The 14,583-nt window shown below is 39.6% G+C and overlaps 1 protein-coding gene across 3 annotated transcripts in view; it reads left to right on the top strand.

Moving 5' to 3' along the window:
- Nucleotides 1-14,583, top strand: part of MICU2 (mitochondrial calcium uptake 2) — a 132,525-nt gene that overhangs the window by 71,770 nt on the left and 46,172 nt on the right. The gene's annotated exons all lie outside the window — the stretch shown is intronic.

The raw sequence follows: 14,583 nt of genomic DNA, 5'->3' as shown, positions 1-14,583 counted from the left end.
TACAAATCACTGGGACAGGGTCCCTTATCTGACATCAGTCATCAGAAGCCAATTTATAAATGTTGGGCATGTGGATTCTCACAGGCACCACCTTGTGTGCTAGTGACATGCTGATCATCTCAAAATCTGGTGACTGAAGGATGGCATTACGTCTCTGCATAATTTGCATGTCTGATCAGTGTGCAGTTCCTCAATTACTTACTTGGTAAGACTGTAGTGTGACTGTGCTCATTCTATTCCTGTCCCTGTTGTCTGTCCGCCCGCTTTACCAGAAAGTACTCTGTGACCTTTTTTTCTCCCAGTGATGGGAGAGATGTGAATATGTGTAATGAAGCATGGAGCTCAGTTCTAGGTTTCTGATTTCAGATCTCTTCTGGTTTATAGAAGACTTGGATAAGAACAAACCAAAATTGTTCGCAAATTTAAAAAAAAAAAAAAAGTTTTAAAAGTGTGTTTTCTGAGGAGGAGCTTGGAGCACCACACAAATATAAAGTGCATACGTTATTGTCCTTGTGGTTTCCTGATCTCATTAATCTGCCCTGTTCCTTAAGCTTTTTTATGCTGACATTTCCATATTAGCATGTATTTTTAAACAATACATGTTTTCACAAAAAGAAATTGGTTTTTATTGCTTCCCCAAGAAAATTTTACTTAAGTGAGGTTCAGAAATGTTAAGTTCCCTAAGTATCAGGGTCACTCAGAAGACCAGTGTCCATTAGTGCACCTGCAGAGGGAAAGAGGGGGAAAACCAAGCTCTAATTGTTGTTTGCTAGCTGTTGTCTGCACATCCTAACTGACCCGTGGAGCATGTTGTGTAGCAGAAGCTATTCACAGCCTGTGGTGCTCACTGCCCATCTAGCAGGGAGATCAGCATCACTTGAGGATATCGAGAAGGAAATACAGAAGGGAATTCAGAGCTCTGTGGAAAGACACAGAGAAAGAAGGAGGTTTGGACAGGCTGTTATTCGAGCCCATGGGAAACCTGGAGCAGAACAGAGTTTACAGAGCTGCAAGTGGTCCAAGAATAGAACACAAGAACCTGTAATAAAAAAGAGTTATCTTGTGTCTGCAAAAATCTATAGTTGATAAGGGTACCTGGCTTCCCTGCTGACATTCAATTTCTAATATTATACAAAGCTGAATATAAATCCTTAGAAGGACTATATGACCTTGAGAGACATGAAGATTCTCAAAATAGCCTATTTTTATAATATATGACAAATGGAAGGAGCGTTTTTTCCCTTCAAATTTTGTATCAGTAAGTTAAAAACCTAGAACGGATTTTCTTTGGAGTTTCCCAGCCTGAAATAGTGAAAGACAGTGGGTACTGAATTTTTCAGTGTTGAAGATGTGGCTTTCAAACAGTAGTCTGTGAAAGCAAGGTTAAAGAAAGAAGTGTTTTTCAGTCTTAGCACTTCATACATATTAATTGGTTATTCCAGCTAAAATGATATACGTGCAGATTTTTAATGAAATGCTATGTGGATAAGATTGATTTGCAATGCAGCTGAGTTAATTTCTGTTACTTTGCTAATGTAAAAGTGGGAAACAGCTTCAAATAGAACAGAAAAATGACAAGAAAAATACGTGAACAAAAGAATCTTTGTGCCAACACATACAGCATTTCAGTTAATGTTAAGGTTTGCAACAATGGCATTGCAGATTATTGATAGAAAAATGTTAATATGTGAATCTAATGCTCCATACAGTATTTTGAATATTTTAAAGTCACTGCCTTGTTCATTTTCTTGCAGAGAATTTCCTGGGAGAAAAATAAACAGACATAGCTCAAGCCTCTCTCCAGGTATATTAAAGGTAGATCAGGTTCACAGAGTCATGGAATCATTAAAGTTGGAAAATACCTCTAAATCCATCTAGTCCAACAATCAACCCATCATCACCATGCCCACTAAATGGTGAACTTCGTACCAAAGCAGCAATTACTTCTGGAAACTTTTGGCTTATATTATAAAATTAATTCCTTTTTTAATCTTGAACAATGGTTTTAGAAAGGAAAATGGGCATGCCAACACTAATCCTAGAAATTTCTTCACTTACTGACAGCGAGATTCAAATTGAAAATGTGACCCTGCACACAAATGCTGAACTTAAAGCTCTAATGATTTTATGGTTTTCCACTTGCTTTCTATTAATCACTAATTAAAAAAATCTTACAAATTTTGATGCCCTCAAGCATTCATCCTCATAAATATTTGCTTACAAATTACTTGAGTTTGCCAATTGGTTGTGATACGTAATACAGAAGGCTTAGCTCCACCCAAGGTCTGTTCTCAAGTTTTGTTTCTGCTGTCTTTCTTGCAGACTGTAGCCCAGAACATATGATCAGTCCCATTAAAAAAAAAAAAGTGTTATCTCAAATACAATCTTCACAACAGATTTGGAAAGTTGTTTAATTCTGGCTATGTTGTACTGGTGCAGCAAGCAGCTTCCAAAATGGTGGGTTCCTTACTCAAAGCAGTCTGCTAGCTGCTCTGTCACTTCCCAAGGTCCAACCGAGGCTGCTGGCTACAGGAGGGAAGATAGCATCTCAGCAGGACTTCTGTACATCACGAGCAATATCTCCAATGTGATCCAGAAGCACCCAGTGCTGATTCTGAAACACTGATGTCAGTGCTCTTGCTGAAATGTAGTAAACAATGAGCATGGATTTGTTTGGGGAATGTAAGAATAATAGCGCACGTTCAATCCTGGATAGAGGTCAGCATCCATAAGGTATCCACTACAGGTTGCAGACTAAAAATAAATTGCTGAGATGCTTGAGAGCTATTGTTACTTTTTTCTGTGATGCTTATGAAGATGGTATCAAAGGTGCTGCGATGTCGCATAGGAAAGAAACAGCTGTGTTCTCTGAAGTCTATTATGTGCTTACCGTCTTCTACATTTTGTGGAAAAACAAGCTTCTGACTTCTATTACTCTTCTCTTTGCATACTCTAGCCAGTTTTCCCTCTTCACAGAACACTTTCTCAGTTTCTTACAGAGCTGTGGTCTTTTTTCTTTTGGAAATTTTTATTTTTCTTGCTTTTTCCCCCCTAACGTTTTTATTCTTTCTGTTGTTTGTCCTTTTGCAAACTAAAGGAGTCCGTTCTCACTTTTATTTCTCCCTTGTTTCTTTTGTTGCTGTTGTTTTTTAACTAAGCCCCTAAAGAAGTGGATGGGGACTGTATGTATGTGTCTGTCTCCTGTAAGTGTACACAACATTGACCTGTGGGCAATGCTGGAAGGTTGGTGGTTGCAGCCTTCTGCTGTATATTCAGACAGGATAATGGGGAGGAACATGAGGCTTTTGGTTTGTTCTGTGAGTCAACCATAACACAAGGCTGGACAGCTGCTGCCAGCCTTAGAAGAGCTGGGGATCTTGGAGCATGGGGAGGTACTTTGATGGAGGTACACCATCAAAACGTGTCCCGGACATGGATACAAGGGAAGCCATTTTCTTCTCATCAGAGATTATTCAAAACCCATGTAGTAACTTTAACATTATGCAAATATGCCAGTTTTTCTTTGATATTGAAGGAGAGATGTCTGCTTTGTGCATTTCAAACCACTGGTCTAAATGCTCTTTTGGTATGATTTCTCTTATTTGCATCTGAGCTGTAATTGCATTTTGTCCTCTCAGCTGTGGTTGTCTTAAAACTAGAAATTAAGTTCATTGGTACAGACAGCCCAGAGAGCTGTGGGAGCCCCATCCCTGGAAATGTTCAAGATCGAGTTGGATGGGGCTCTGGGCAGCCTGACCCGGTGGGTGGCAGCCTTGCCCAAGGCAGGGGGTTGGATCTGGGTGGACATTAAGGTCCCTTCAACTCAAACCATTCTGTGATTCTAAGATGTAAGAGTTTGGAAAAACCATAATCCTGTTTTTATTTGCTCTGTGTAAGTTACACTGGATGCTGGAGGATTCCAGGCTGAAACTGTTTGCAGTTACAGTTAATCCTATGAACTTTCATTTAATTTACTGAAGATAGAAAACCCACTTTCAAATCAGGTTCTGCCATCATTTCCAAATGGGAAGAGCTGAGAAATGAAAGAGAAACTTTCAGCACAGTGATAAGCTTCTCTTCTTATCTCAGTTGCCGGTCCTTTATTTTGCCAGCAATTGCATTTATCCTATAATTATTAATCCTGCTGCTTTTGTTGGTTCCTAAAGAGAACATCAGCTTTAGGCCAAGGTTTTGGAAATAGAACTTGAGTTTGGATATAGACAAAAATGCCACAGAAATGGAACAGTGATGTTTTTCATAAGGGACTTTTTTTTTTTAATTTACAATATTAGTAGTCAAATTTTAGTTCATTTCCTGCTTTTCTGAACAGAATTAATTTCTATCCGTGTCTAGCCAAGGATATGACAGTAGGAAGCAGACAAGCAGAATGTGAGTGGTCTGAGAATGGACCAAACAGGAAGCTCAGTTCCTTACACAATGGGTTGATTTCACCAATAAATTAATGTTGTTACCGGACTTTCTTCTTACTTCCCACAGGTAAGGCAGAAGTGGGGAGGACCATACTGAAGAAGGCATTAAGACTCAGGCCAGGATTTAAGTATTTAATTTACTGAAGTCCTCCAAAATCAGTGCTGTCTAGGTGAAACAGAACCACTTATTTTGTATGAGCTGTGCTTAAAATGATTTTATATGTCTGGTAATGTGTGCGTGAATAGAAGACGTGGCCAGTGAACTCTACTCTTTCTCTGATTAATGTTTAGCTTAATGATTGTTTCCAGAGAGAATGTGAGCTGTCAACCATCCATCTCAGCTATCTGGCATTGCAGCCTCCCATGGATGGCAAGCAGACATAGATCAGCAGTGTTGCCTGAGAAGCGTGGAAGGAACCACTCCAGCTCTGCCTGGCTGCTTTGCTTTCACCTCGTGCTGCCTCCCTCCCCACTGCCAGCACAAAGCATTGCACAGCCACGTGCTGAATCCAGCTAAGGAACTCATTTTGGGTAAAAGGAGTCATTTCTTCCTGCTGGCTTTCTGAAGTAAAGCGTTTCTCCAGTCTGCTGTGTTTGCAGTTCTCCACTTGCCCCTGGGGATGCTGGAAATGGAAAGGCACAGAGGCAGGTCCATTGCTTTCCCAGATTGAAGCCCCTGAGACAAGATCTCCGTGAGTTCCTGAGCAAGCAGCAGCTTCTCAATTCTGTCCCTGCACCTCAGGGTATCTTGCGCTGAAGCACGTAACTCAGGCATAGCTAAACTTCAGAACACCTTTAAAAAGTGAGAACACTGAGCAATATAACTATGCACCAAGAAATATAGAAATATTGCTGAGTTTGATCGCAGCATTGTGTTGTTTTATTCCTATTCAGACAAAAACTCTCACATGGGAGAAAAAAATAAAAGCATGCACAAAAAACAGAATGAGAAGTGGTCTTGCTTTGAGTTGGGAATAGTGGTCCTTGCCCTACAGCCCTGGGGTTTTTTGCTCCCTGGTGATTTTCACTGGAGAATTGCTGCATAATCTCCTCTTGGTTCTTAAGCATGATTCAATGTAAAAGAAAGTAGACGTTGTGGTCTGTAAACCAGATAAATAATTGGATTGTCTGTGCTGCACCAGGAGTGCTGGGGGTGGAAAATACCAAAATGTTTTTGCTGTGTCCAGATTGTGAAGTGAATTCCTGAATGATGAATTCCTGTACACAGTTGGGTGGTATTTATTACTGAAGAAAAGATCTTAGGTGTGTTCTTTGACAGAGTTGCACAACGTGCAATAAATCATGATTTATTAGAGAACAACTTTGCAGGTGAGGAAACAGATGAACTGTAGTGCAAAGATACCAACTGTCATAAAATCTAACCCAGCTGATCTTGAACCCTGCTTAAGAGGCCTTGGTTCACAAGTTCTGCTCATTTGCTTTCTGCTGCGTAGATTTCTCTGTTACTCATTTTCTTTTATACAGGCCAAAAATTGTGAAATCTTGTCCTATTGATAAAATCAAACCTGCAAATTTATTTACTGTCAGGGTGATAATGAAGAAAAATATTTGCGATCTTACCATTTAAGGAGAATGGGCTGATAACAAATGCAGAGTTTTGTGACAGGCTTATTTTGTTTTGCATATTGACATAGCGAAGATCTTTACGAAGAATGGCTTCACACCAAACTGCTTTTGTAAATATTTGCTTAATTTTTTACCGTTAGTGGTTTTACAGCAGGAAGCAGACACCTTTTTATCAATAAAGGCATCAGTGAATGAAATCTGACATTCTGACACAATGCCTGTGCTGGTTTAAGACACCTATGGCAGTGTTTTGTGTGGTTAACCTGTCGCATCCTGAATGTGTATTTGCCTTCAGTATTTTGCATTCAGGATTTGGGGGTGCCCAGTTATAGGCCATGTAATCTCATGTGAAACCACTGTTACTAAAGGATGTGCATCAAAACATTGCAAAACCAGCAAGCTCTTCTGGATAATCTATTGGAGGCTAATCTGAATTGCAATATTTGATGCACTGATAATATAGTGAAAAAGGGGTTGAGGTCAATTTATGATGTAAAAACTTCTCAGTGTCTAGTAATATCTATTAAGAATAATATGAATTTGCATTAGAAAGTTATTTTTTTAAGATGTCAAGTGTAAGGAGGATAAGTCTCAGCTGACTTGCACTGAATTTTTATTGAAATACAGGAGTATTTTTAAAAGACCCTTCCAGTTTCATGTAACATTGTGTTTTATACAATTACGTGTCCTTAGCCTCACATTCCAGATTTTCCAGCCAATATTTTGTTAGAGCTTCTTCATGGAGATATAATTTCTGGTATGCTGTTACTGTAGAACAAATAAGAAGATCTGTATTAAGTTTTTGATAGAACTACAGATGCAAGAATGTTTCAGAAAATGAAGATTTTTCAATACTTTATGTCTGGACTGTGTGTACATTAATTTTTTTGGATAAGATTATACTATTAGCTTGGAGAACCGAAGACTGTAGGGAGATTTCATTGCTGCCTTCCAGTACATGAAGAGAGCTTACAAGCAGGAGGTAGACTTCCTTTTTACACAGTCTGATACTGATAGGACATGAGGGAATGGCTTTAAACTGAAATATGAGAGTTTTAGGTTGGATGTTAGGAAGACATTCTTTACTCAGAGGGTGGTGAGGCACTGGCACGGCTGCCCAGAGAGAGGTGCATGCCCCATCCCTGGAGACACTCAAGGTCAGGTTGGATGGGGCCCTGGGCAGCCTGAACTGGTGGATGGCAGCTCTGCCCATGGCAGGAGTGGTTGGATCTGAGTGGGCTTCAAGGTCCCTTCAACCCCTACATTCTGATTCCAGAAATACCTTTCTCTTTCAAGTAGAAAACAAAAATTCAGGTTAGCTCGTCTCATAATAATTGACATCTGATTGATAAAGATCTTGATCCTGGAAGTCTCTCTTTGTATATTCTGTCCAGATTTAATATATCCCAACTTGTTCACTTCCTGAACCACTCTTTACCTGCAGCCCTTTTCAGAAGTTGAACAGATTTTCCTGTGCTTGGTAACACCTGAATGCCTGAGGTGGTAGTAACATGATTAAATCCTAACACAGTACATGGCAATGTCTGTTTTTAGGATTTAAGTTTGCTAGGAGAAGTTGTTTGACTTGGTTAAGTTTTCCTTGAAAGCACAATGGGCACAGGGTAGTTTTGTGTTTGAGAGTTGGATGTGATACGTGCTTCCGTGCTCCCACAGCATCAGCCTAGTCAGGAATGTGAGTGAACCTGAGGAAAGGGTGTGATGCAAGACTGAAATTGCTAGAAAACAGTTGTGTCTCTTGTGCTTAGTGAAACTTACTTGTTTGCTCTTTTTTCAGGAAATAAGAGTTTTAGGTTCATAGTGCTGGAAAGAGAAGAGGTGCTGGCATGGGAGCAGAGGTAACAATCAGCAGCAAGGGAGCTTCAGTCACAGCAGAGAGCAAGAGGAAGGACTGAACAGCAGTGGTCAGAGGAAAGGAAACCATGCAGCAAAATCACTTACAGAGAAGTAGGTTTTGCCATGTCATTGTGCAATAGGCAGGTGCCTGCATCACAAGACACAAGACAAGGGAGGTACCTAGGGTACACTGCTTGGAAGGTCAAACAGGAAAATATATTTTGGGTCCTCAAAGCTTTACTAAGATTTGCATTTTAGCATTTATGTCTGCATGATACAACAGCAGGCTTATAAGAAGCTCCTGGCTTTGTTTTGTCTTTTCTTGTTTCTCCTTTTGTGACAGTGCTGACTAGTTTGGAGCATGATGCAGAATCAGAGTTCCTATTTGTATTGACTGCAATGCTTACTGATTAGGAAAAGACTTGGCAAGGCACTACGATCTGGAAGTACTTTGCTAGCTATTTAGCTTTCTGAAGAACAACTGTTAATGACAAGGTATATTGCAACTTCTCGAATGAAAGCAGTTATTAAAACTCAGCACAAAAATAGTGTCAATACTAAAACTGCTCAGACTTCAGTAGAGCTGTAAGCAAGAGGCAAGTGGTCCCCACACATCTTGAAGGATTTAGTTATTTTAAGTGTGAAAGTTATTAGTTGTTTAATGGCACCTGAATGGAAAACAGATTCCCTGAAACGAATGAAAATATATCATGTACATACAGAATCCTTGTAGTACAAGTAATGGAAAGATCTGGTTATTAATAACAGGAGCCTGCTTGTTGTATAAACATCGGCTGCCTTCGGATTTCAGAAGTCTTGCAATGCTTTCTGCTTCAGTTAACTATTCCAGGTTTGTGACATGCTACTGTATTATTTAAGATACTTAAAAGAGAAATCGCATTCCTTTCTTTTAATACGTGTGAGGAAGTTTCAAGAACTCACGCAATCCTTCATGGTCTCTGAATACTTTTAATACTATTAATAAAGACTTTTTATTTTTATAAAACACCGCACACTGTATGGGCGACGTTTATAACATAATACTGACGTAACCACAGAAAATATCTCTGGGATTTTTCTGTAATGCTGTTTGGTAGGTTACTCCAGTGTTATTTCTTTAATAAATTCAGTGGGACTTAATCAGTTCAGAAACATCCTGCTTAGCTGACAATTAAATCTTAACAGATGTAGTGTGAAAATCAGATTCCGTGAATTTTCATCACTCTTAAATGTATTTTAATTTCTTGCAGTGTATGTCCCTAGCACAGTCAGGTATTGTTTTGTACCTAAGAAGTACAATCTGTTTTTAAAATTCCTTGCATTACATTACACCGTTCAGAAATGATAGTGATGTGGTGAATGCTGGCAGGCGCCAGAAGTGCCTGGTAGGTTCCTGCCAAAATCTAGTTGCATTCTAGCCCCACAGCTGAAAAGCTGTCTGTAACTCTTCTGGTGCTCATGGGTCAGTGCTTTCACTTAGGCCAGATCAGAATTTTTGTTGTATTAGTCACACACTAACACACTTGATTCACATACTTGATTCTTTTTTGAGTAATGCTGATATAAGTTGAATTTTTTTCCATAAGAAATATTGCGCTGTGATTATTTTTTTTAAATGTCTCATGTGGAGCCATCAAGTACTGCCTTTCTTCTAGGCAGTCGTGACAGACAAGTTATGCAGCAAGTCACGGGAAATGAAAGGAGCCATCACTGCTTGCCGAGTGGATGGCTGGGTCTGCAGAAAGATGTTTGAGTAAATGCACTGCCCGAGCCTTGAGAACACTGGCATCTATCTCCTAAGGGGAGAAATTGCCCACCTTACATGCTTGGCTTTTGCTGCCTAGCCTTCAGGCACCTGCAGTGGTTATAGCACAGATTGCAGTCTGCAGCCTGTCATCGGCTGTGAAACAAAAGCAAATACCAAGCTCAGAGGTTGTTTCCATGCATAAAACATCCAGGTTTCTCTCATTAGAGAGGACATGTTGCAGAGCCATGTCTCAGCAGCCGCACTGACCAGAGGGCCCGGCCCCTCACCCTGCCATCCCTGGGGCTGCACAACACCTGGTCCTTTGGCTGCCTAAGCCCTTGTTAAATTTTTCCCCTCAGACCTGGGAAAAGCTTGCGTACCTGACAGCCTAAGAATTGTTCAGCTGTACCTAACAGCAGCTACCACTTTCCCAACAAGTTCTGCCTTGGTTCTTACCAGATGGAATTGTGTAAACCATGGCCAAGCCAGCTACCATTTGTCTTTGTTCAGGTTATTTCAGCAGCTGACACACGAAGTCTTCTGCCTGATACAGCTTGCTTTCCAAGATACTAAAAATACTAATTGTTTACTAACTAATACTAATTAAATACAAATATTGGTCATTTTGTCTCGTGTGGATGGGTATCTGCTTCTCCACTGGACCTTTTGTATTGAATTGCTCTCTTTGAGAACTTTCAAAGAGCCTCCCATGCCCTGACACAGTGAGTGATTCTTGTCTGTGTGATTTTGGTGATGGGAAATGTGACAGCTCACTTCTGTTATGTTGTCCCTTTCTTGGAAAAATATAAACCTTAATGACCAGAAGTTTCATCAGCATCTCTAGCTTGGTCTAACAGCAAAAGAGCCTGACTATTTAGCAGAAGAGAGCATTGTTTTCTGCAGAGTGTTTGATGGTAAATGTGGACTCCGTTATTGAATGAATAATGAGGAGCTTTGGTATGAAATATGTATTTACAGTGGGCAACATAAAATGAATTCATCTTCTCAGTAAGAGAAAGCTGTCTGTTGCTTACTTTTCATTTCACAGAATCATAGAATGGCCTGGGTTGAAAAGGCCCTCAAAGATCATCTAGTTTCAATCCCTCTGACGTGGGCCGGGCCATCAACCATTAGACCAGGCTGCATTTGTTTTGAGAATTGTAATGAGCCTATTTTGATTCCCATTTCAATTTAGTCTTTTTACACAGCAGCTAAATACTCATTCCAGAACAGCCACTATTCTTTATCTTTACTGCTGTGCAGAGGATACAGGGTATCTGATCACTGTATGAACGCTTGTATCTATTACCTGTATTAACAAGTAATGTAGTGATTTCTATAAGCTGTACCCTCTGTTAGAGTGATACTTAGTGGCTTAGCATTTCTTTTTAGTGTTCCGTGTCTAAGTGCATCAACGTTCATCATGTATGTTCTAAAAGTCAGCTTGCATTTTAGCAGTTTCAAACTTAAAATATAGGCCTTTCATAAATGTTTTCATGCCGGATTTAAAATCAGTTGTCACTGCAGCTTACACTGGAAAATGGTGACACAGCATTTTCTCTGTTGCTTGAAAACTCTTCTGATATCCAAGCTAAAATTAATCATTCTCTGTTTAAACCCATTTGCTTTTGTGCCAGCATTTCCCATTTCCTAAAATAAGGGGTTTTCTTTGAAATCTTAACCCCATGGTGCGTAATAGATAATTATATTACTATTCAGCACTGCTCGTGTTAGGTTAAGGAAATCCAGGTTTATTTTTATCTCATCTGGATGGGGGAGGCCATCTGTTCCATGGTTTCATGTAGGTAGCTTTGTTCCATGGTTTTTGAATTTGATTTCTTTTTATAAAGCTAACTGCATTCCTTGGCTCAGAGCACAGCCCACTCGCAATCATTATGGCCTAGGGGATGGAAAAAAGATTGAACTCAGGAACTTCCTAAGTTAATGCTGTTCCTGAAACATCTGATTTGTCAAAAGGCAGCATCAGTTACAGGGAAAAGTGTTACAAAGCAATGCTTAGTAGAAAAAAAAAACCACTCGTATAGTATACACTTCACTCCCAGTCACTACATGTAGAACAGCATCCAGCACTGCAGGTGCTTTGGTCTCCATTTGTAGCTCCATGCATCTGCCAGCTGAACATACTGGAGTATGGCAGCAAGGAGACAATGCAAGGGTAACTAGAGGCAGCGACACAAAATCCCAGCATACTGAACTCTGCTATAAGTAAACAAGATCCTGTTAATAGGAATTCTGATGTAGAGGGTAGTTTTGCTTTTATGTTTGTCTCCTTCATTATCTTTACTGAATAAATATTTCTGTTCTATTTTGACAGGCCTAATACAGTGTTTCCTCTGCTGCTTAATGGAATCAGAAATCTTTAGAAATCTGAATGTATAATTAAAGCCAAGACAAAGACAAATGTCTTGTTGTGGTTTGCTCCTTCAGATGAGTTGAATTGGGATGGAGAAGTGATGCTGGGTAAATAGACAATTCTAGAAAAGACACAATTCCATTTCTTAAAGAGACTACTGATCTTCAACTAGATTGTTTTCTTTTTGGCAGGCTTTTTCAGTAGAATCTGAGAAGTTTGAAGTGGCAGGGTCAAGAGAAGAGGCTTATCTTCACTTCTCTTGTTCAGTTTGAAAGTTCACCCCTTACAGAAGAAGAGGTGCTCTGGTTAATGTTTGAGACTTTTTCTTCTACTAGTAGGGAATGCTGCTGGGCAGCGTGTCAGTAATTAATTACTAAACTTTTTATTAAAAATGCTTATTTTCTTCCAGGTTGCAAATTAGCAAAACTGTTTTGGCCACTATGGTATGTCACAAGTAGCATCCATTGTTAAGCTCTTTGATTTCTCGTTGCTTTAGTCATATCTTACCTTTTGGGGAAATTCTAAGGCTTTTCATGATCTGCTCCGCTTTCCATTACCCCCTTCCCTTCTGAATAAAGACGGTGTTTCACATTAGTTTTAGGTAACAGCCTTCATTCTGATACTCCGAGAAACTAGCAAAAACTGGATCTTTCCAGCAGTCTTTTCATGTAACAAAGATCAGGTAAACCTTTCTTATTTAGTTTAAAATACAGAAGCCTTCTGTTACCTGTTGCGTATCCTTGGAGCCCCTGCTGTATGAAAACTTCCCAAACATCTGTTAATTGCTATGTGACAGATGTTAATGATGTATAAACAAGTCAGACTCAGCAGGGGCTATTACTTTGTTTTCTCAGAGCTTCTGTATTTGCTAATAACACAATGAGCTCATCTTAGAAGTTAGAAAGAAACTCCTGGTGAATTTAAATGTAAAACCGATAATGGCATTGGCCAACAAGTAGAGGAAAGCAAGTCAGCCACTGAAAGGAACACGTGAGAAGGAAGAAGAATGCAGCTAGAAACTGAAACTGCAGTAATGTCAAAACTTTGTCACTTTGTGAAATTATGAAGTAGGTCTGCACAGGACCTGTAAAAAGCCCAAAACAGTAGGCAGCATCTCCTGTAGGGAAGTTCCCAACTTGGTAATTAGAATGTCCTTCTCATGGTGACAAAGTGGTGGAAAAAGTAATGGCATCACTGGTGTCATCTGCATTAGGCTGGCCTAAAGTTTTCATGTGAGGTTGCACTTCAGAATCTTATAAAGGGAAAAGGTTCCTCTGGAAATTCTGGCATGACAGAACTGACTTCAGCAATGAATAACTACTGCATTTAGCGCTAGTCCTCTTCATGATTTCTAGGAATCTAAAATGTCTGAAGTTAAATGCTGTACTTAGGCCAAAAATCTCTTCCCCTCAAGTAGCACTTTTTTCACTTACGCCAATTCTGAGAGATCTGAAGCCAGGCCAGGCTGGATGTGGCTCTGGATGTGGTTGGTGACCCTGCACATAGCAGGGGTTTGAAACTGGATGATCATTGTGATCCTTTTCAACCCAAGCCATTCTATGATTCTATGATTCAATTCACTAAGTGCTAATGGGAGTTGGTTGTAATCGTTATGATTCTGCTGAAAAAGAAAGTGATGTGTTATGTTATGCTAGAAAAGACATCCAATACTTCAGTTCCTTCTTTCAGTAGAACAAATTGCAAAGTGGGTATGTTTCTTCTGTGTGTATTTGTTCACTCTTTTCTTTCTATGGCTGGTGTTAGGAGAGTTTGGGAGGATAAGGAACAGATGGATAATACCACCTATTGCAAAAATACAGTTATCTGGAGCACAACCATAGAATGGATCTGAAGTGGATCTGAAAGACCCTTGTGAACTTCCTTTTGTTTTCATTCCTCATGTTTTAGAAGCTGCACATACCTACACTGAACAAAGGTAGTAATTAATTTACTAAACCCTTTCCAAATCTCTATCGAGAAGTGTCATTTGTCCCTTTTTCTCCTGTTGTACAAATGCATTTTTAGTTTCTTTGAGAAAAGCCTGCTGCAAGGCAAAGGTAAAGAGGACCTATACATACAACTAGCCCAGGTCACCCTACGCAGTAAATGGGCACCATCAGTGCATGTACAGTTAATCCTTTCGTTCCCAAGGTTTTATATTAGTTATAATTTAAATCTAACTATTCTGTAAATTCAGTAGCAATGTGCTGAGACATCTAGTCACTGTAAATTCCTGTTCATAAAGGAGATGCATGTTCTAAAAGGCAATAGGATTTTGCATATTTTTGGTGTCTTAGCTTGCTCTGCACAGCAAGACAAAATGTCCTAGGCCTTGATCTTAAACACAGAGCTCTCATTAATGAAATTGTCTATGTAGAACTGTCTCCTCTCAATAAAATGTCCAAATTCAGTGATCTCATGTCAGAAGAATTACAGCAAAGTTAGCTTTGCTCTCTTTGTCAGCTGTCAGTGAGATGTAAAGCCAGGATACAGTCTTAAGTGCATACTAAAGAATGTTATTGTCTTTGGTGTAAGCAAGGGGACTAAATCTTAAACCTCCACATGAGACCTGCCAGCTGAACGGCAGCAGA

The sequence above is a fragment of the Lagopus leucura genome, unplaced genomic scaffold (genome assembly GCF_019238085.1).
Source record: "Lagopus leucura isolate 7727_CA_CO unplaced genomic scaffold, USGS_WTPT01 Super-Scaffold_100001, whole genome shotgun sequence".
NCBI classification, from domain to species: domain Eukaryota; kingdom Metazoa; phylum Chordata; class Aves; order Galliformes; family Phasianidae; genus Lagopus; species Lagopus leucura.
Note: the sequence above shows the minus strand (reverse complement) of the source record. Positions and strands in the feature narration are given on the sequence as shown.